Source organism: Euprymna scolopes, chromosome 28 (assembly GCF_053919585.1).
Source record: "Euprymna scolopes isolate OS-2025 chromosome 28, ASM5391958v1, whole genome shotgun sequence".
Lineage (NCBI taxonomy): Eukaryota > Metazoa > Mollusca > Cephalopoda > Sepiida > Sepiolidae > Euprymna > Euprymna scolopes.
This window is the reverse complement of record NC_136509.1, coordinates 101,400,378-101,423,737: the sequence shown is the minus strand read 5'-3', so window position 1 is coordinate 101,423,737 and position 23,360 is coordinate 101,400,378.

Sequence of the window (23,360 nt, the reverse complement as noted above, 5' to 3'; positions counted from 1 at the left end):
TTTACAACTTGCTGTTTTTATATCGGGTTTGGGTGAATCCATAGTACTACTTATTACCTCTTTCTTTGTTGTTAGTTACTCGTCCCATCTCTCTAGTTAATAAAAATATAAAACTAAAAATATGTATAAAATTCAAAATGTTTTCAATATGTACATTTTGTATACATATTGCTCAGATATATACATTGTTTTAGATATATTAAATCCTAGCCTGCGTGCCGGCGTTGCCCGGGTGTTTTAAAGTGTGTTTTCAGCAACAAAAAAAGTGGTAGTATGCAGGCAGGCTCGAACCCGTAACGCGAAGGATAAAAAGAACGTGAAAAAAGAGACCTTTTTACCGTTGCGTCCATTGCTAAAACCAGAAATTGCGAAGGTATAAATTAAGACTAGTAAATCGAAAAGAGGGGATAACTTTCGAAAATAATGGTGAAAAAGCGTCTCCTCCCTGTAGAAAAGTGCCCAGTTGAGGATGAAGAGATTAATGTTTATAGCCAACTTTTCGATATTTGTCGTCCGAAGGGCCGTGCTTCCAAATGATATAAATCTTGTGAAAATCCGTCGTCTCTGTAAAAATTTTAGGCATACATACATACATGCATGATGATTGCAATGTCTTGTCAGACGAGTGCCACTCCCTCAGACACTTAAATTCGATGAGCCCCAAAATGACTTCTCTCACCACAGGACCATTTTTATAGACAAATCCCTGAGGGAGTATCTATACACAGATGATGTTACAGAGTCTTAGCTTTGTACGACAACTAAGTATCTCTCTCGGTTCAAAATGTTGAGATCCAGCAACAAGCAAAAGCAAGATAGCCAGCAACAAGTTAAACTGCAGACCAGCTTAATGCGGGTATTGGTCTCCCGCTTTATGGTTTTTTAAATCACAGATTTGCTTCTCCTAGAAATGTTGCCTTCACCACGGCTTACAGGAGCCCTCTCCACCCCAACACACACATACATACACACAAACACACACGGTTCTAGTTGGCCGTTGACCCTGAAAAAGGGTTCATTCGCCCTTTGGAAGGTCTTGTTTTTAATCCTTCAGGGAGACTAGCCACCCTCCTCATCAAACAAGTTTGGTGGGTGAACCAGTTTAGTCGCCGGTGACCCGACCATGAGGCAGGTAGTACTGGGTTACATGGTACCAGTAGCATATGACATGACCTGACACATACATACATACATACATACATACCTTCGTACATACATACATGCATACATACATACATTAAAACAGGCAGGTGATATTCATATTATAGAAAATTACTTATGTGGTTCTAGATATTTTCTATTAATCCTCTTTGGTTAATTTGATATGGTTTAAAAGCATCAAGATACCGAGTAAATGCTTTATTTAAATGTTTAAATATTTAATTTTTTCATCACATTGTTACTAAACTATATATTGTGGTATTCGGTGATGTCCATTATAGGTAGTTGTATGTGCTGCGTACTATACCTCTGCTTATTCTACGGTATTACAATACTGCTCCCTGATAGGGTTATCTCACATAGTAATATAGTACTGGCAGAATCCATGATGGGGGAAAGTTTCGGTCTCACAACTAAAAGGTCGCTCGTTTTAATCGTACAACTCCTGTCTTCGTGGCTCTTCAGCTTTTTTTAGTTTAAAATAGGTTCGATTTTGGAACGACCCTCGTAATAACTAGCACTTCTTATCTGGCTATGTAAAGGGTGATTACATGTCAAAGTTGCTCCCGGCGTCAGTGTCAACATTTCACTAAAAAAACGTCCAAAAATTAATAGATGTGTAATAATTACACGCACCGTATCACTGATTCTTCGCTGATAACAAGAATCTATTGGACATTCATATTCATATTTCTTTTTCCTTATGGATTAACAATGGATGTTGAATGAACCAATTTTGGATTATTTCCTGTTCTGGATTTTACCATCTTTCTCATTGGATTTTTATCATATCATTTTTCTCCATTTTTCCCGTTCGTTGCTTTCTTATTCTCGTTAAATCCCCACAAACTGTCCCTAACTGTTAAATGACATTTTTGATGCAAATATGGTAAATTTCATATGGTTTGTTTCTTCTAATGCATTAACCAGCAAAATTTATTGTATATGTTGCAAACAATTCCCCTCTAATGAGAAAAATTGCATTCTTCGAAACTCAATGGAATAAGGTTTTTTACACTTGTATTCCTTGTCGAATAATTCAAATTGTGTATAATTCTTATTAGTTCTTTTTGGATATTAGAATAAATTTTCATCAACAATATTTTTTTTATTTTGTACACACACACACACACACACACACACACACAAACACACATATATATATATGCGTGTGTGTGTGTATCGTCACATTTATATATATATAGCTATATATATCGTTATTTCCATGAGAAGTGCTCGTCTGAGCTCCAATCCCTGGTTTCCCCTCGCAAATCTTTCAGGAAAATCACCCGTCTAGGTGAAACCACTGTCAGTAATTTTCGCCACTCTTTATCTGTGCCTAGATCAAAACATAGACTCCATGAACAAAGCTTCTTTCTTAGAAGTGCACACCTGTGGAACTCTCTTCTGTTTGCCTGTTTCCTACCTGACTACAACTTGGATGTCTTCAAGTCCAACATAAACAAATTCCTGATAAACCGCCCCCTTCAGTAAGACACTTACTAGCGATTACTACGATAGTATCCCATTGACTACTGTACACACATTAACCCTTATCCCCGAGTGGCCTCCGGGCCTTGATAAGTGGTGACTTCCTTGTAATATATATATATATATATATATATATATATATATATATATATATATAGTGAGGGTTGTGTGATTCCAACGAGAGAAAAACATTTAGCCAGATCCATTGCAGACATCTAAACTCATTTTTAAGAGCACACCAATACAGTGCGAACCAATCTATGATGATATACAAAAGAAAAATTCATTAACTTCTCACCCAGAAAGAAATTTTTAACTAAAATTAGTTTAATTTAAAAAAAAACAAAACAAAAAAAACTTTTAACTAAAAAACATCCGTAGAGGACTGACAAAAGCTTTAAACGCGTTATGGAAATATTTTAAATTTTTTTAAAATAATAAGTCTCAAAAATCCACAAATCTTGGAAACTTCACTCTTTTAAATATATATATATATATATATATATATATATATATATATATATATATATATATATATATATATACATACATATATATATATATATATATGTTGGCTTTGCGAACACAAATTTAGGAAGATGCGCTCTTAGTTGACGTGTCTAATGCAAGATAAGTAGGCTCGCCCGCGACATCTGCAGTTTAGGATCCGTTATGGGTTTTGGACTGGGGCTAATTGGCGCTCCTTCCTTGCGCATCTTCAGTCCTCCATACAGGCCCACCGAATGTTCTTGATGAATTGTGTGCGACCAAGTACCTCGGTTCGCTACACTTACGGTATCCGATGTTACAGGCACGAATAGATTTCTTCTGGTAGTCTTTGTACCATTTCTTTAATGCTCCGTTGTGATGGTAACCAGTGAAAAATTCACCATACAGGGTGATTTCGAGAAGTCAATAGTCTACCATCCTGGAGACATGGCCAGTCCAACGTAGTTGTGATTTCAGCAGCATTGCCTCAATATTGCTTATTTTTGCCTGTTCGAGCACTTCAAGGTTTATGATCGAGTCACTTCACTGAATGTTGAAGATGGTACGGACGCAGCGAGGTAACCCACATCCGTACGAAATAGGAGAAAAACTATTTTTGACTCGTATCTGCTTCCTTACACAAAATTCAAAACACAGATCTAAGTCAGCATACCAATTGAGAAGGAGGTAAATAACAACCTCTTAGAATAATTTACACTCACGTTTGTATCAACAGTTTTATCAAGAATTAATGTTGCACCTTTCCTAAGGACAATGAGCACATGCAAATAAATTCTGCTGTTTGATGCCGCTTGTCCATAATACATTCAGGTTGCTTGGACAGAACTCTGTCCCCAGAGGTAATGTATGCCCATTTTTCAGGTGGGTACGCATAACTGGCTACTTCTTCTGAGAGTAAAGCAGAAAGTTTTCCTTGTGTGCGTCGTTCTACAAAAACCCATCAAATGACGTGCGAACTTTGGAATTGACAAACACCTGGCGTACACTTTTGCCTTGTTGTCACGGGTAGTTGCCATTCAAATCATCTGGATGACATCTGTCATATAATTAATTACAGTGAAACAATGATTAAATACAAATAGGTCACAAATGGATAAAGAGGAGAATATGTTCTTATGTTTATCACTTCTTTTCAAAAGGACTTCTATTTGGGATCCTATATAACAAGGATCTGTAAGAAGTTGAGCAGTGAGATGCTGTTCAAATTACATGTAAACTCTTGCAAGTAAGTACATTCAGAAACGCAAGAAAACTCTGAAAAAATTCCCAAAACAACAAAATAGCAAGCTTTTTGATATGTCGTGTTCTCAACAATAAAGGGTGCAATTTTGCTACTCGTCGGGATAATCGGAAGTATGTAAGTCGAGGAGGTACAAAAGAGTACTGTAAGTTAATCAGGGTGTAACCTCTGATCCCGTCCTAGTCACAATGGTCGTGATCGTCTTCTCTCCGGCAGTTCTCTACAGGATTCTTCCGCGCCGCAGGCCTCATCTATTGAGTTGGTATGCCGGTTTCTGCAGAAAATAATTAACTTCTCATGCAGACAAAGGAAGACAAACTCGGATATCTCTATTCTACGCAATTAATTTAAACGAAATTTACAAAGTGTGATATATATTTATATACAATTGTTCAGTTCGATTTCATACAAAATACTTTTAATCCTAATTAGATTTGATCTCTCGGTAGTGACGAACGCCAGGCGACGATCCCTCGGTATGATTTCAACTCGCTCAACTTGAATCCCACTCTAATCTGAGATTTTTGGCGCGAGCATTCGCTTATATTTCGAAGGAAGGGTTAAGCCGGCGGGCCAATCACCAGCAAGTACGTAATTTTAGGGGCTGTCCTGATTTTCACATACGGCCCGAGAATCTGTGATCACAGCTAAACTCCGTTCAAACGATTAGAGATGTTAACACCGTGACCCCGGTCTTGTACACAGAAGTTGAGTTGGGTTTCGCCAAGAACGAAATTATATTTCGTTCTAGTTTTCAAAATAACATCACTTGCCATTTTTCTCAATTAATAAAAAGTTTATGTCTGATTTACAAAGCACAATAAATTCATAACTTAACTCTTCCCTTCAGCCAGGTTACCCGCGGCTGCCCGGGCACCCAATAATGCTTAGCAGTTAATATCAGCATCGTTGCCCGGTCTTACTCAGTGTTTCGAGCTCTTAATCTCCCCCAATCGGAAGCTCTACCGCTCCCAAAGGCGGTCACGCCACAAGAGAACGTTATACTAAAGTATGGAGCATGGATGTAACACTGGGTCGATGGGACAGAGGTTAATGGGAGAATTGTGAACTTATAAAGATGTAGAATATTTTCTGTCATGAATAATTTTCTAGCACAGTATTTGCTTTAAAACTATTCACTTTATAGTGAGTTTGTTGGTTACTTCCTCATGGATAATTTGGTGATATGTAGAGGCTCTTTCAGAAGCATCGAATCTCTGTGGCTTAAAGCGTTACAAATCGACCTATTGCCAGAGCTTCGTTTTTATATACTAAGTCGCATTTTAATCGGACAAAGCTCTTATAGCGATATCAAGACGCACCTACAACCCAACATCAATGAAATCAAATTACACATCGCGCCGAATTATTATTGATAGTCGAATAGCGACGTTTAAAAAACTTAAATTTTCATTTTGCAAAGTGATTGGATTTGATGTTTTCTATTATTTGTTGTTGCAGCAAAAAGCCGTAAAAAGGAAAGTCTCGAAACTGTGCGTGTGTTTTCTTGTTTTACCTTTGTTATATGTTTATTATATTCTATTTTATTGATTTATATTCATCGTTTATTCTTTTTCTTTTTTGCTGATACGTTTGGCACAGTTTTTCATTATACACATGACACGCGATTACGCTTGATCGCCATCCAAATTTATCGGTTTTAAAATGATTATTGTGAACGCTCTTTGCCGACCTTTCGATCGATGCACAAATACTACGCCAGTGGTTCCCAACCTTTTTTTCATATCGTCGCATGCTATCAAGTTCTTTAAATTTTTGCTAAACACTTATCGCAAAAAAATAAAAATGAATCTATCCTAACCGTAAAGCATTTTTTCACAATAAACAACAATAAATAACGTTCATATAATTTTTTTATCATATAAATAAGTCATATCAGGTATTCAATAATGGTGCATGTTAGTGAGAAAATTGTATTCGGATCTCTGTAACACCCTCTCTTATGAAGTTATGTAAGGACCCCTGTACTTCTGGAGGCCGTCACATTGAATCTGGTATGCTGAAAACGAATAACAAAACTCACGCAGGCAAGAAAGACAACGGACACTTGAATTCTATTCTACTTCACTAAATATATTACAGATTTTTTTACAAATATCTGGTTCAGTTCTTAGTAAGTTTTTAAAAGTCTCAAATCTCTCTTCTCTTCGGAGGCAGCACGCAGACGGATCGGAGGAGGGGTCACGTCTCAGGGAGTGGTGTTGTTACTTCGAGTTCCGCGCACAAACTCTGGCTGGAAAAACTGACTAATTTCGCTCGGCACAAGCATTAACAAGAGTGTGAGTTTTCGAGGTGGAATGTTTTCTCAGCCAATCAAATCACGCCACGCACTTACAGAAAACCCCATATTGCGGGTATGCAATCGAGCCATGTCGCTAGCTTGCAATCTGAGATTCAAAATCAACATCTAATTCTTATGACCTCATCGGACGCCGACTTTCAGTCAGAACCCTCGGCACTGAGTTCAGCGGGCCATACGATGTTAATATTATTGTTCCAAGATTTTCCTGTCGTCAATTTTGAATAAGAAAATATGTCTGGTTTTCAAACAATAACGCAAATATATCTATTTTTACAATAAATTAAAATATATCTCTATATCGTCTACTTTAAGATCTTGGAATATTCGCCGTTACCCGGGATCTATTGAAATAATCTTAGCATAGCCGGCTCCCTAATGAGGGAGAGTTCGCCCCCTCGGGTCCATCACGTTACATCTCCTTACTACTGCTGCGATATGTGGGACAATATGAGACAGACACACTGTTGTCTTGTTGAATGTATATACAATTTATATAACATATACACTGTTTCGTGGCGCAGAATCATTGATGTAAATTTCATGGCATTTTTTTTTACTTTATTCAAAAGAATAGAAACTCATCAACTTTAAAAGAAAAGAAGGAAATATTACAAAATCCGAAAATCGGAAGAGAAGTTGATAACATATAAATTCACTTGTTATCCATTTTTTTAAAAGACGGAATCGCTCGATCGTCGAAGACAAGATGCAAGCAAGCAAGACCCACACAGTTTATGTATACTTTAATTTATATGTATTCAAATTTGAAAATAATTTCTGACGAGGACGCATCACAGAGTCTGAAACGCGCGTAAACGATTTAAATGACTTAAAAACATTATTACAATGATCCAAACATAATTCTCAATGAAAAACCAAGACACGGAATAATAAAATAATGTTAAAAAATACACATTGTTGGTGACTACTCCCTTATTTAAATATATATATATATATATATATATATATATATATATATAATAATATTCCGAATACATATATATATATATATATATATATATAATATTCCGAATATATATATATATATATATATATATATATATATATATTCGGAATATTATATATATATATATAATATTCCGAATATATATATATATATATATATATATATATATATAATTCTGACCCGTTGTATCAGTATATGTAATGGATAGCTATTGAATAGTAAGTATAGAAATTATGATAAACATATGCGCGCTTGCGCGTACAGCAATGGCGACCATTTTAAACATAAATTGAGTAATATTCGGAAAAATACTTATTTGTGGAAAATTTAAATGCGATATTCGTTTTGAGCATACGCAAAACCATATAAAAGTCGTCATTTTAAAATAAAATGTTAAGGTGGAAACCAAATCAAAATTTTCCAAAACTACTATTTTACTATTTACTTAAAAAAAAAAGTTACATTAAATACGTTATTGGTCATCCGTACCTTAAATTTTGTCTGACGTCACTTTCGTCGAATGGCTTTGTAAATAAAGAAGTGCGACTTTTAACGAAAACACATATCACAAATCGACGGCTATAACTTTTGCCGGCGTTGTTGGATAGGTCGTCACTGATCCAAGGGAGATAACTCTATTTTACTAAGACATTACAGTGAGACTCTGTTTTTTTTTAGGGGGGGGCTACTTTAGCTTTCTATTTTGTATGTTTGTGTAAAAAAAAAAACTTAATTCTTATTTAAAAGAGACAAAAAAAATAGCTGATATTTGTGCATGGCAATGAATTCTCTGGAAAGCATGTGACGCAAATTGCAGAGTGAAATGTAATATTTATTAAACAAGTTCGACGAAAGTTTTAAGTGGGATGCTTTAATTTTTAAAAAAAAGCAAACGCACTTTTACTCATCTTTTTTCCTTTAATTATTTACGCTTAAACATGGTATTTTAATTTATGAAAATTGCGCATGTATTATTATAGAATAAATCATCCATTAATTATTATATAATACGCGGAGTAATGTGCCGATGGACTAATTCGTAAAAAAGTCAAAAAAAAAAATAAAAATGAAAGAAATAATAATGATAATGTCGTACATCAAATTCCGTCTGCGTTTGTTTACAATATCACGTTAGCTGATATTTCCGCTTGACGGTGAATAACCTGCTTCCCTGGCTTTACTGATGTGCAGAGGTTTAAATGTAACATAAACAAATATCTTGTTAATCTTTCCTAGACATGGCCCCAAATAATAGCCACTTGCGTCCAATTGGCGATATGCTTTGTAAGGGGTGAACATGAGTAAAAAAAAGTCACGTCTGATTAATGCTTACTTTTAAGATATGGTAACGAAAAGTTATTTTCGGCGATTTTAAATAGTACCGTCTTCCTTTTGTATCGTAAATTAAACTCATTAATAAGAAAAACATTAAAATAAAATGATGAGTTTCGCCGCAGCTTGAACATCCCTTTATTATATATCAGTAGAGCTAGAGTTATCATTCGATCTGAAGTCGAATACTCTACCACTCAGCTATATCTCCAGATTTCCCATGTAAAATTTATTTTTTATCTATAAGAGAAGAAAGACTATTTTTAAGATCAGATTTTTTTCCGATTTTCGAAAATGATTTGCTGAGATTTGTTTTTGATTTTCTTATTTTCCTTCGTCGGTGTAACGTAAAATATTCCCCTGTAAAAATTATTTTTTATCTATAAGAGGGAAAGTCTATTTTTAAGATCAAGTTTTTTTCGTTTTTTCGAAAATGATTTGCTGAGATTTGTTTTTGATTTTCTTATTTTCCTTGGTCGGTGTAACGTAAAATATTCCCCCGTAAAAATTATTTTTTATCTATAAGAGAGAAAGATTATTTCAAAGATCAAGTTTTTTTTCCGATTTTCGAAAATGATTTGCTGAGATTTGTTTTTGATTTTCTTATTTTCCTTGGTCGGTGTAACATAAAATAGTCCCCCGTAAAAATTATTTTTTAACTATAAGAAAGAAAGACTATTTTAAAGATCAGATTATTTTTGATTTTCGAAAATGATTGGCTGAGATTTGTTTTTGATTTTCTTATTTTCATTGGTCGGTGTAACATAAAATATTCCCCCGTAAAAATTCTCATTTTTATCTGTAAGAGAGAAATACTATTTTAGGATTTAATTTTTTCGATTTTCGATACTTGTCGGATGAATTTCTTTAAAAAAACACATATCTAAGAACACTGGCGGACATAAATTTGCTTTGTCTGAATTTTACAAAACTAGGATCAGCCGTTTCGGGATCTATAAGGAAGAAACGCACACAAAGTGACTTTTATGTTATAGTAGAGAAAGCGATATTATTCATGTAGGACTTTATCTCACTCGTTTCTGGGAACGATTTTGTTTACAAATTAATGTTATCATGACATGCACTAAGTGTGATCCTTTTCCAAATTCACTCTAGCTTATTTAATCGCTATTGATGTAAGGTCCCTAATGTGTAACACGGACAAATTTAAGACTGACGTTTACGTTTTGGACTTCGCGTATCCGTTCTTTACATATTTTAATTGGATAACATTGCTTAGAGTTGCTCAAGTTAACAATGCAATTTCATAGAGAAAAGCATCAGGGAAAACGTTCTTTTTTTTTTTTTTTTTTTTTGCTGTAAAATTGACAGCGATCTATCATGTTTTCCCCTCGGGTAATAATTGGAAAGAATTGCATCCAAGCGCGTACATCCTTTCCTAAATCATCAATGAAAAAAAGAAAGAAAAACATCTCATTTGGAGAAAGTGAAATAGTTTACTCCGTTGAAAAGCAGGAAAAATGCCGGTTAATTGATCGACCACAAAAAAAAAAAAAAACTTCCGTAAGAATTTCCTGATCGCTGATTGGTCAGAATGACGTGGAAGTTTTTGTGTTGTGTTGGGTCAAGTTATGAGAGCTCAATAATAATTATTAAAACCAATTTATTTATCTGCGTTTTCCTTCAGTACGATTTATCGATTATAAGAAAATCGGTCGTGATAATATCAATCATTAATTATAGGAAAACTTTTAATTTGATTCTATTCGAGACAATCAAAATAAATAAAAAGTAAAGCTGATTTATTTGATTTAGTAGTTCGTGATATAATCCATCGATTAATTTGTGAGGTATTTGGGTGACCTTTTTGTCTAAGATAAAAAAGTAGTATCTGTTCTAATACTACATTTCATTTGACTTCTCGGTGAACGCGAAATCCTTTTAATCTGAAACATTTGTTATTTTTGTTATAATCTAAAGTGTTATTTTGGGGAGGTACATTGTCCACACATCGAAATACCTTTCGTATACCTTGTGGAGAAGCCACTTAATTAAGATGCATGTGTTGGTCAATGAACACGCAAATACAATACTTTTTATAAGACTAGTAAATATATACTCCTCCCCAGTCGTATATTTTCTACGCTGTGAGGATGATTTCTATGATGAACAAACAAAATATATTCGTCCTATCCGAGAAGACAATGCAACGAGAAACAAATATTACCCCCTCCAAATGAAAGTTAATCTCTAGGAGGATAATATCATGAAACCAGATAATGAACTACCATCACCTCCATACTAAAAAAAAAAAGATAAGGCAATTCATGAGAAACGAATATGTACCATAAAAACTCCACAAAATTAGGTATTGAACCCCGAAACAGATAAATATACTAAGGAACTAACCAAAGAACGAGAATACTCACCCACAAAAGCAAGGTGGTTATGTCTACTAGTATATGGACAATAGAACAAATAATACAAAAGCTCCTTCAAGACTAGTACACATATATAGGTAGAATAAAACACAATACAATTATAAATGAATAACAACGATCATTAATAAATTATAAACCATTTAAAAAGAAGTTACACAAATTAGACATTATGGGAATGTTTATATTTCTTGCTCAGTATATATATATATATATATATATATATATATATATATATATATATATATATATATATATATATATATATATATATATATATATATAAGAAAGGTCACCAACAATTGCTATGTATTTTTTAACATTATTTTATTATTCCTGTTTTGATTTTTCATATAAAAAGGTATCATATTTACATCATTGTAATAATATTTTGAAATAATTGAGATAGTTTTTTACGCGTTTTAGACGTTCTGTGTAGCGTCCTCTTCAGAAATCATTCAAAGTGTAAAATAATTAAAATATATTTAAAATGTGTTCAGAATGTTTAAAAGCATCTTCGCATATATATATTTATATATATATATATATATATGCACATATATATACATATATATGTATAAATATATATATTTATATTTATATATACACAGTATTTTCAAACATTTTATTGTGTAATTGATTTGAAATAAGTAACCCGTTTTGATGAGAAAACGAGAATTAGAGGAAAAACAAGTAGTCACTCTATGCATCTTGCTTTCGAGTCAAGGATGTAAAGATAATTGAAATTACCTCCCTTGAAATATTCACAAATATCAAAAATATTCACAAATAATTTATCATTTATTCATTTAATTACTTTACTCAATTATCGGCAATAGAAATGAGGCACTTACCCCCCCCCTACAAACACAAACGCACACACACACACACAAACGCACACGCATACACACACAAACGCACACGCACACACAAACGCACACGCGCACACACACATATATATATACACATATATATACGTATTTTTTAAATAGTAAATTGTATATATATATATATATATATATATATATATAAATGATAAAATAATCTATAAATATAAAAGTGAAAATGTATGTATGCATGTATGTATGTATGTATGTATGTACGCTTTTCCTCGATGTCCACAAAAGGCTTCTTTCAGAGAAGCGCTCGCTCGCTTCACAACTTCTTAAAACTTTTTATATCATCTATAAATTGTAATATCTCACAGTTAACTCCGGAGATCGCCTGTCTATTTAATTTTATTGACTTGTAAACGTTAATTATTCAACATTTCCCGCATCGGCACGCGTTATATTCGGTTTTCGGTATTACAAAAAGCGAAACTTAACTCTAATCAACAGGCCAGAGCCAGTGGTCTCTAGACAGCTAAGTAACGTTTAGTCAATGTCGACTTCGTCATATCAGACGGTAGCTTTCATTTCGAGACGAGGGAGCGGGTTTATAAAAACAAACAAATCGATTTATTGACCTCATTAAAAACTGCCCCGCACAAAATGCTAACTGCTGAATAGCTATCGCCGTCACGTTGTGGCACTATTTCCTTGTGCCACTGTTTCTCACACACTCTGCAGCATGGACGGGTGGTAAATTGTCCATGAGCGTAGAGATACAAAGAAATACCTTCCCATAATTCCCTTGTTATCTTTCTGTCTCTTTCCTGCACGGCGTCCATGATGTGAGGACGCATATTCTGTCGCTCCGTAAATGAGGGGGGCACCCCCTCCCTCAACACTAGTTAGAGTAGGTTAGTTAGCTTCGAAAAGCCTATCATCCAGTTTTAATTGTAAAAATTAATTGTAAATTGTTTTTTTTTAATATATATTGTATCTCTAATGTAAAATAAAATAGTTAGTTATACCTTATGTATATTACAATTGTGTCGCGTGTCATTTTTCTTGTGTCTGCCATGAATGCCTTCATAAATGTCTGAAGTCGAAAGGCGGCCCTGAGGACAAAGAGATGAAGATTCCCACCAGAATGCCACCAGGGTGAAGAGATCATCTTGAGAAAAGAAAGGAGCCACACCCAGATCCAACATCTCAGGTATGATTTTCTTCTTGCTACACAGACCCTAATGACTGGCCCATCTTCATATCATCCCGAGACCGCTTTAAGACATTTACTATAACACGTCTGTCGGTCACACCTCAGTGACCGGCTAGGTAGTGGTATAAATGGTGCCGTGACCAGGATTGACCCTGGTTAATTATCAGACGGATCTCGTCGCATCTGTGTCGCAGAATCCAGTATCGGCGTGATTCTGGTATAAATGATGCACTATGATCTGGATATATTATTTTCCCAGCATGGAATTAATTTCGACCCTTAAACCCACGGCACAACCAAAAATAATGACCACTAGACGAATCGAATAAAAAAAAAATGGTCCACGGTCTTTAAAAACAGAAAAAAAACTATTATTTCTGGCAAAATTTTTAAAAAATGGCAGACCAGTACACACGCGCACAAAAAAAAAACGCACTCAAAAAGAAAATTCAGAACCTGAACAAAAAATTGTCTTGCACCTACAAAAAAACAGTTTGCAAAAGATCGATTTAAAAAAAAGAGTATTGAAAGTAACCCTTCGAAAAAAAAAGTAAGAAATGTGTCCTACACACAAAAAAACAGAGACAAAAAGAAATTGTCTCTAGAATATGCAATATCTCCTTCTCTCTCACGCTTTCTCTCTTTCTGTCGCTCTCAAGATATATATCTATATGTGTGTATATCTATGCATCTTGTTATTACATGAAAGAAAAAGAAAAAATCCTTCAAACACGAAGCTCGAAAAATAAATTTAAAAAAGTGAAAAAGGAAAGAAAAAAGGATACCTAACACTTTTTTTATCTGATCTTTATTTCAGGCTTATAAAAATATAGGATTTAAAAAAAAATTGCTTTTGACTTTGCAAATGTAAGAACTTTGTAGAATTTTAATGACTTTTTCAGTTTGGATTTGAGAAAATGGAACTTTGTTTCGGCACTGTGTTGCATGAACAGTTGATATGTCCTTTTTCAGGTTAGGTAACAATTAACGCTGAAACATAAGGGGACTTTTTTTTTGATTTGATAATGTTTTTTTTTTATTGATGTTTTGTCTGTTTGAAAAGAAAAGAAGAAAAAATGTTACTGGTAAAAAAATTGGGGTTAGATAATATGAAAGTTTTGTGTTAGAATGGATTTTACAAAATTGTTCAAAATAAGATTGTTTTTCTATTTTCTTATTTTTTTTAAAACTCGTAGAAATGTTTAATGTCTACCTGTCACTCATTTGTTTAAAACAATGGCCGCACATGGGAAAGATAAGCGAAGATGACCTCGTCATGGTGTTTGCGAGGGTGTTAAGGAATGGGTGGGAGAACAACGCTAGCTGCCTCTCTCTCTCTCTCTCTCTCTCTCTCTTCTTCTTCTCTCTCTCTCTCTTATTCCCTTACCTGTTAGGGTCTGTAAGGACGACAGAGTGACTTTTGAAATTGTCGAAGATTTTTTTGTTATTACGTAATGATATCATGAGGGTGGTGGGGTGTGTAATGGCACCGCTCTGTCTCTATCCCCTTCTTTTCCCTCTCATCCTCTTTTTCTACTCTTGCGTTTTAATGATTGTATAGCTACACCCCCATGGCTGATTGCAGGAGGGCATATAATAACGAATTAACTTGGAGTTTTTTTAAATTTTTCTACCAAGTTTAAAGAACAAAATTATTTATGCTTCTTTAAATTACATTAAATGATGTCTTCAATTGTTTTTTTTTATTAAAAATAAAAAGAGAGAAAATTATTCAAACAGAACTTGAAGTACTTTTTTGAAATCTTCGAGTGTTTGGAAAAGCCAACTGTTACATGATTACGTTAATTTTTTAAGAGTTCTCTGAAATGTTCATAGTTTTTTTTAAAGAAAAATTACGCTATTACATTTCGAATATTCTCTGAATTTTTAATAATTTCTAAGGAAATATTATTTGACTAACGAAAGAAATTTTCCTGAATTCATGATGATTTTAAGGAAGAATTATTCGAGCAAATTCTTTGATTGAAGGTTTATTTGAAATTGGACCGTATGATAGGGGTCCCTGAAATATTGACTGAGGAGTATATACGTAAAATTGAATTAATTATTAAGAAAAAAAAGATTTCCTCAGTCTAGAAAGATCTCTCTTTAATTGAAATTTTAATTTTTTCGAGCTTTTAACTATACAGAACTGGTCGTTAACTAATGTAACTCCCAGGTGTGGCGGGAGTTCATTAATTCGAAATAATCCTTGTGAGTGAGTTTAGGAAAAGAATTGCTTTTAAATGATAAAATGATTACTTTGGAAAATAAAGTTTAACGTGAAATGTTTCTGAATTCGAAATGACCTTGATAATGGTCTATAAGAAGAAATGATTTTTAAGAATCAATTAAATAACTTTAAATGTACACTGAATTTTAAAAATAATAATTACGAAATGAAAAAGTTTTGGGATGTCTCTGAATCTCATTGTGAAGGGTAAATTGATTAAAAATGAATTTTCTATGACGTTTTAGGAAGATTAATTTTAATAATGAACCAAATGTTTGGAATAATTTTTGAATTGTATTACGAAAAATGGGTCTATTCGAAGTTTATGACCTTTTGAGAAGATTGTTTTTAAAACAATGCGAATTACTTTGGAAAGAAGTTAACTAACATAAATTGATTTTAACGATGAATCAAAATACTTGAAATAATTTTTAAATTTTGGAATGAAATTTTAATGATCTTTTGTAAATCAAGTTTTGAAAAAATACACATACTTTTTAAATGTACCCTGAAATTTGGGAAAAAGTTAATTATGAATGTAATAACTGAAATGCGTTTGCATTGTGTAAACAAATTCTAATTGTGACTGAGGTGCTCTGAAATGATTTTTTTTAAAAATGTTTTCTTTTTTAAGAAAAAAAATATGTTAACACCCTATTTCATTGATTTAATGTATACGAGGTTTCTGAATTGTTTATTTTGGGAAATTTTTTCCCCTAATTGAGTATTCTAACTCATGAAGGCTGAGTGCCCTTCTTAATTAATTCTTTATATAATTAATAAATATTCCGTGTTGGATAGTTTTTATTGGTCGCTCGGCGGCAGACTCCTTGCTCTAACAGAATTAAATTGGATTAGAACCTCTGAAGACCGAGGTTTTACTAAAATCCATATAGGTCGGCGTGATGAGGTCACATAACCCCGACTTATTTAAAATACATTATGCTGGTTGCTGAAGAGAGCGTAAGTCCAGTAACTGAAGTAATAACTTGGAATACATATAGGTCGGCGTGATGAGGTCACGTAACTCCGACTTGGTTAAAATACATTATACTGGTTGCTGAAGGGAGCGTAAATCCAGTTACGAAAATAATGTTATGCAGACTAAATTAAAAAACGTATAGGTCGGCGTGATAAACTCACGTAAAATCCGGCTTAGTGAAATACGTATAGGTCGGCGTGATAAACTCACGTAGAATCCGGCTTAGTCAAATACGTATAGGTCGGCGTGATAAACTCACGTAGAATCCGGCTTAGTGAAATACGTATAGGTCGGCGTGATAAACTCACGTAAAATCCGGCTTAGTCAAATACGTATAGGTCGGTGTGATAAACTCACGTAGAATCCGGCTTAGTCAAATACGTATAGGTCGGCGTGATGAACTCACGTAAAATCCGGCTTTGTTAAAAAAATATTATACTGGTTGCTTAAGAAAGTGTAAATCCAGTTACTGAAATCATGATGCCATTGCCTCGATGGAGAGCGAGGATGATTACCCTCTCTGGTATTTGAAGCAGTATACCAGTCTACCAGGAGCCTGGTGGAAAAAGATAACTTGCTTCACTGAGTTCCTGATGGAACGTAGAACATGGGGACATTGATTGCTGACGGCCGGTTGACGCACCATTCACGGAAAATTAGGGACTTCTGAAATTTATGAATACTCATAAATTTCGGATTGCATAGGGAGGGATGTGGCACTATTTCCTTGTGCCACTGTTTCTAACACACTCTGCAGCATGGACGGGTGGTGAATTGTCCATGAGCGTAGAGATACAAAGAAATACCTTCCCATAATTCCCTTGCAATCTTTCTGTCTCTTTCCTGCACGACGTCCATGATGTGAGGACGCATATTCTGTCTCTCCGTAAATGAGGGGGGCACCCCCTCCCTCAACACTAGTTAGGGTAGGTTAGTTAGCTTCGAAAAGCCTATCATCCAGTTTTAATTGTAAAAATTAATTGTAAATTGTTTTTTTTTGTAATATGTATTGTATCTCTAATGTAAAATAAAATAGTTAGTTATACCTTATGTATATTACAATTGTGTCGCGTGTCATTTTTCTTGTGTCTGCCATGAATGCCTTCATAAATGTCTGAAGTCGAAAGGCGGCCCTGAGGACAAAGAGATGAAGATTCCCACCAGAATGCCACCAGGGTGAAGAGATCATCTTGAGAAAAGAAAGGAGCCACACCCAGATCCAACATCTCAGGTATGATTTTCTTCTTGCTACACAGACCCTAATGACTGGCCCATCTTCATATCATCCCGAGACCGCTTTAAGACATTTACTATAACACGTCTGTCGGTCACACCTCAGTGACCGGCTAGGTAGTGGTATAACGTCAATGAAAACGCGCACCTGTTATTTTTTCACACTTTACTATTTTCCAACTGCGCGTCGTCAAGGCTTCGTTTTTTTCCACTGGCACCTGTTTTTTTTTCACATTTCGGGGTTTTTCACACACACCTACAAACACCCGGGCAACGCCGGGTACCCCTCGCTAGTACATATATAAAAATAGTAAAATAATATAAATGTATACATATGAAAAAACCACAGTAATATAAATATATATATGGTATGGCAGGGGGGTCTGTGATGGATTATTTTTTTTTACATAGGGGTCACCACTTATGAAAGCCCGAAGGGATAAGGGTTATTGCGTGTACAGTAATCAATGCGATAGTATTGTAGTAATCATTAGTATTGGGGTTTTTGATAGAGTGTCTTACTTAAGGGGGCGGTTTGTCAGGAGTTTGTTTTTGTTGGACTTGAAGACGTCCAAGTTGTAGTCAGGTGGGAAACAGGCAAGCGGCAGAGAGTTCCACTGGCGCACAGTTCTAAGAAAGAAGCTTTGCTCATGGAATCTACGTTTGGATTTAGGCACAGATAAAGAGTGGGGAAAATTATTGACAGTAGTCATGATGAGATGTGTGGGAAGAGTAAGGAATGTAGAATCCCATAGTTGATTGGCCAAATAAAGAATTTCATGCATAAGGACCGTCCTGTCTTTACAGAGGCAATACGAACACAGTTTGATGTCAGTGTGGGAACTGTACTTAATTTTAAAGATTATAAAATAAAAATTAAATATGTATTAAGATAATAATTTAAATATGGATTTAACATTCTAATTATTAACACAACCAGTATTCACTGCCGATGAATTTTAATATTATTTATATATACCTTTTAATTATAATTGTTCCTAATAAATAACATGGAAGGAAACAATCAGCAAATATATCGTAATGAAAACTAGTACGAAACTGCGGCTAATTGAGATATAGATATATAAATAGAGACTGATGTTTGAAGGTGTAGATTAGGAGTTCGGAAATAAATCAATAAAATGAAAAAATATCGGAAAGGATAAAAATATTATAAGAATTGGAAAAACGCGCTATATGATTAAATGATAATAAAAATAGGAAATTCTTTAAGTATCATAAAAAGAAGAAATACGAAAATAAGGCTCTTACTTAATTCGAAAGCAATCGAAAAATAAATCAAAAACTAATAAAGTTGATGGTTAAGAGGTAAGCCCAGCTTCTTGATCCGTTTAAATTATTAATATGTTCCTATATGTATAGTAAATGTATTTTAGTGTCTGAAGAGTAGCTATTCTTTGGAATATTTTTTAATAATATGATGCTTAAAAATTTCCAAATAGTTACAAACCAATTGTAACACAAAAAATATGATGTTCTCATTTCACATTTTGTTGTCTTGCTTTTGCAAAAATATTATATACACTGATTGAGTAAACCTATATTCATGAAGCTTAATAAATTGAGTCTATTTATATTGACTGTAATTTTATTAAAATTTGGATTAAAAATATTATATACAGATATTAATTCAATGTATACTATAAATTAATTAACTGATACGTTGAATATAAAATGTTAGTATTTAAACCATTTCAATATACAATATTATTTATATTATAAGTTTTATATTTACCGATAGTCTAAATTAAGTTAAAATCGTAAGACAGATGGTTAATTATAATTTCTATTTGTTATTAAACATATAATTAATTTCTTCTGTTATTTGAGTGAGTAGGAATGTATTGATTATAAACAATAAATTTCCTAATTGATAAATTTCTTCTGATGAGTTGAGGGCAAAATAAATTCACTAATTGATATAATAATTAAGTTACTGATTTTCTGCTACGAAACAGATACTGTCAAGAATGGTAAGTATCAACTAAATTAAAGGAATAAATTCTAAGATGGTAAACATCATGAAATTTGGAATATTGACTTTTGTAATTTTTCCATTATATTGCTCTGTAATTACATTGAGCTTATTAAATAAGGATTGGTATATATAAAAAGGAAATATAAGTGATTAAAAATATTTCCACAGAATGTGTGTGTGCATGTGTGTGTGTGTGTGTGTGTGTGTGTGTGTGTGCGGGGTGGCGTTACAGTTTAATCGTGTCGTTACATTTAAACCACTTGGACCCACACGTTGTCTTGTACAGTCACAAAGGAACAAAAACAGCAAAGAAATAACACCGGCTCGGTAGCTTTTGAAGCATTTATTTATGTTTCTTCTTACAATAACGCATTTCATTATCTTGTAAAAAAAAAATTCGCACAACCCTTGTGTTTTACAACGCTCTGTCATGTAGCATGTGCTTTTCTAAAGTCTCTCTCCCGGCAACCTGAGAGCGGCCATAGCAAACGCTTCTCGCCGTCGACTTCACACGTCAATCTTGCCCGGTTCCTTTTTCTGTGCTTTTGTTCGACCAGTTTTTATTCTCCTTCCCGTGACGTCAGCTCGTGCATACTTGTTTAATTTGCATATGTGCTAAGACGGCTGCTGCTGCTAATATTTTCGCTAGTTAGCTAGTCTACGGGCCATAACCGACAATCGATTAGTTACATAAATATATATATATATATATATATATATATATATATATATATATATATATATATATATATATGTATGTATATGTGTGTGTGTTCTTTTGTGTGTGTTATTTTGTGTGTGTGTGTTCGTGTGTGTGTGTGTGTGTGTGTGTGTGTGTGTGTGTGTGTGTGTGTGTGTGTGTGTGTGTGTGTGTGTGTGTGTGTGTGTGTGTGCTTGTGTGTGTTTTCGGGTGTGTATGTGTGTCCTAAACTGTAAAAATAAATCTAAAGATAATGGAAATATTAGGGAACACAATTGAAATAAAAATTGAATTGAACACATCTTCGAGTAATATAACGTCGTATTTCAATTGCTTTCCCTAATTTTTTTTCCCATACACAACTGTATTTTTAGCTGCGCATAATTTCGATTCCCATTCGTGTCTTTTTTTTCACTCAAATCCCTCGATACGGCTTTGATAAAGCGAGGGCGAAACCGGTCAGCTGACTCCCCCATCACCCCCTTTTATTCTCTTCACCCCATAAACTTTATTTTAAATGTTGACTTTATTTTAACGTTGTAATCATGAATTTTCGTCTTCCCTTCATGATTGCATTATATATATATATATATATATATATATATATATATATATATATATATATATATATATATATGCTGTTTTTATGATGTAGATAGTAAATGTTTTTTCTGTTGTATTAGTACTTGGCTGTCTTCCATTGTCAGCAAGCTCCAACATGACTATATGATTTGCATTTTACGAGCAGAATTCGAGGACGCAGGTTACTTAATCTCTCTGGGAAGAAGATAACTGCAAGAAGGAACTCGATTATCTTTGTTCCTCGTTCGTGAATATGCAGAATTATTTACATATTCGTAAAAATGTAAAAATATGGGCGCTAGGAACGATTTCACCGTAGTAATGTAGTATTACAATTCAGTGACACCGGATTAGTTTCCCCACCCAATGCGACTTGTTAGGAGTTCGAATATCAAAATGGTGTCTAAAAGAAAACCTGGGACATGGCGAATGCGAATCTAATTTAGACTGCAACTTGTTATACAAGTTTATCGTGCTTCTCGGTGTAAGATAGATTGTCATTGGATGAAATCGAGGGCGAATTCAGTGAGATTCAAATGCATGACTGAAAAATAAATGGGTCTAATCGCTTCTCTCTTTTTACTCCGTTGTGTTAGACAAGTTAGTTTTCATAGGGACGTTTTAACTCAACGTATTTTCAACCAATGAAAATCGTTTAAAACCCTGAAAGTATCAAGTATATTTAAAAAAAAAGCCGAACCTTATTGGAAAAACCTACAAAACGAGAAAGAGACAGAGAAAAAACGGGAAAGGGAGAGAGAGAGAGAGAGAGAGAGAGAGAGAGAGAGAGAGATTGGCAGCACTGAAAAACACAGTACGTATGCGAAACAATACCCCAGTTCATTTGCGCAAGGGAGGCAAGTCCCGAAGAAAGTGAATCACATACAACCTTCATCATCTCGCGTACACCTTGCTATTTACAGCAGTTATAAGAACGCAAGAAGGTAAACCAACACACATACGCAATACCACACTGCCAAATACTCAGATACATATATTACGTACATATTCTTTATAGTATTGACATTTTTATTTGTGACAACTTACTCAGCTTTTTTTTAAACATTTATTGGATGAAAATCCTTTTTGTATTTTTATCAAATTTTAGATATAGATTTTTTTTCGACGTCAAAATTAGAGAAGAAAAAGCCTTAAGGAAATGTAAATTAGAATTGAAGAGAACTTAAAAAATAAAACAAAAGGAAAGAAAGGATAATAAATAATAGCAGATAAGAATTTTTAAAAATTAAAAAAAAAAGAAAGGGTGGCGATGAGGAAAGAAAGATAAGTGACAATAGAGAGAATGGGAGTGGGATAGCCAGACAATAAAAGAAAAGAGGAAGATTCGGGGATTGTGGAGGTTATTAATTAAATCTAGGCGTGTACACAACTTACTAATGACAAAAAATTAATTAAAACACGGGGGGGGGCAAAAAAACAAGACAATAGAGGTGTCATTTGTGATTTTTAATTTTTCGCTGCTATTTATTTATTTATTTTTTGCCGCCCACCCCCACAAAGATGACCCGAGCGATGGCTGGTCTGTCTGTCTGTATGTTTTTCTCTATGTCTGTACATCTACAGGACGAAAAGGAATATAAGATACAAAGTGCAGAAAATGAATATCAGCTTAAAAGAATTTAAAAGTTATTAACACACACACGCGCGCACACACACACAATATATATATATATATATATATATATATATATATATATATATATATATATACTAAATTGTAATTCAATGAATTTAAAAAAAACTCTCATTGAAATGAAATGAAGTGGTTGCGTTTCATATCAAAGAATTTTTATTATTCTAAGAAAGACAAAGAATGCTTTAGAAAATTAATCTCCTTAACCTATAGGGTTTCGATGTCTACCATCTCATCAGAGGAGAGAAAATATTAGCAAATAGTTATAAAGGTATGCACCCTATTTGCTAAAGTCAGTGAGACATGGAAAGTCAAAGTGAAAATAATGCATTTATCAGAAGTCCTGTATCAGGAGGATTTGTAGAGAAAGGATATGAATGTTTTTTAGATCCAGCTTGCTTGGTAAAATCCATTTTATACGTTCTTTACATCCGTTTGGTAATAATGTCCAAGCTATATATTGGGTAATCCGCATAGCTGTGTAGATATCCGAATCGGGCAAGTGTTT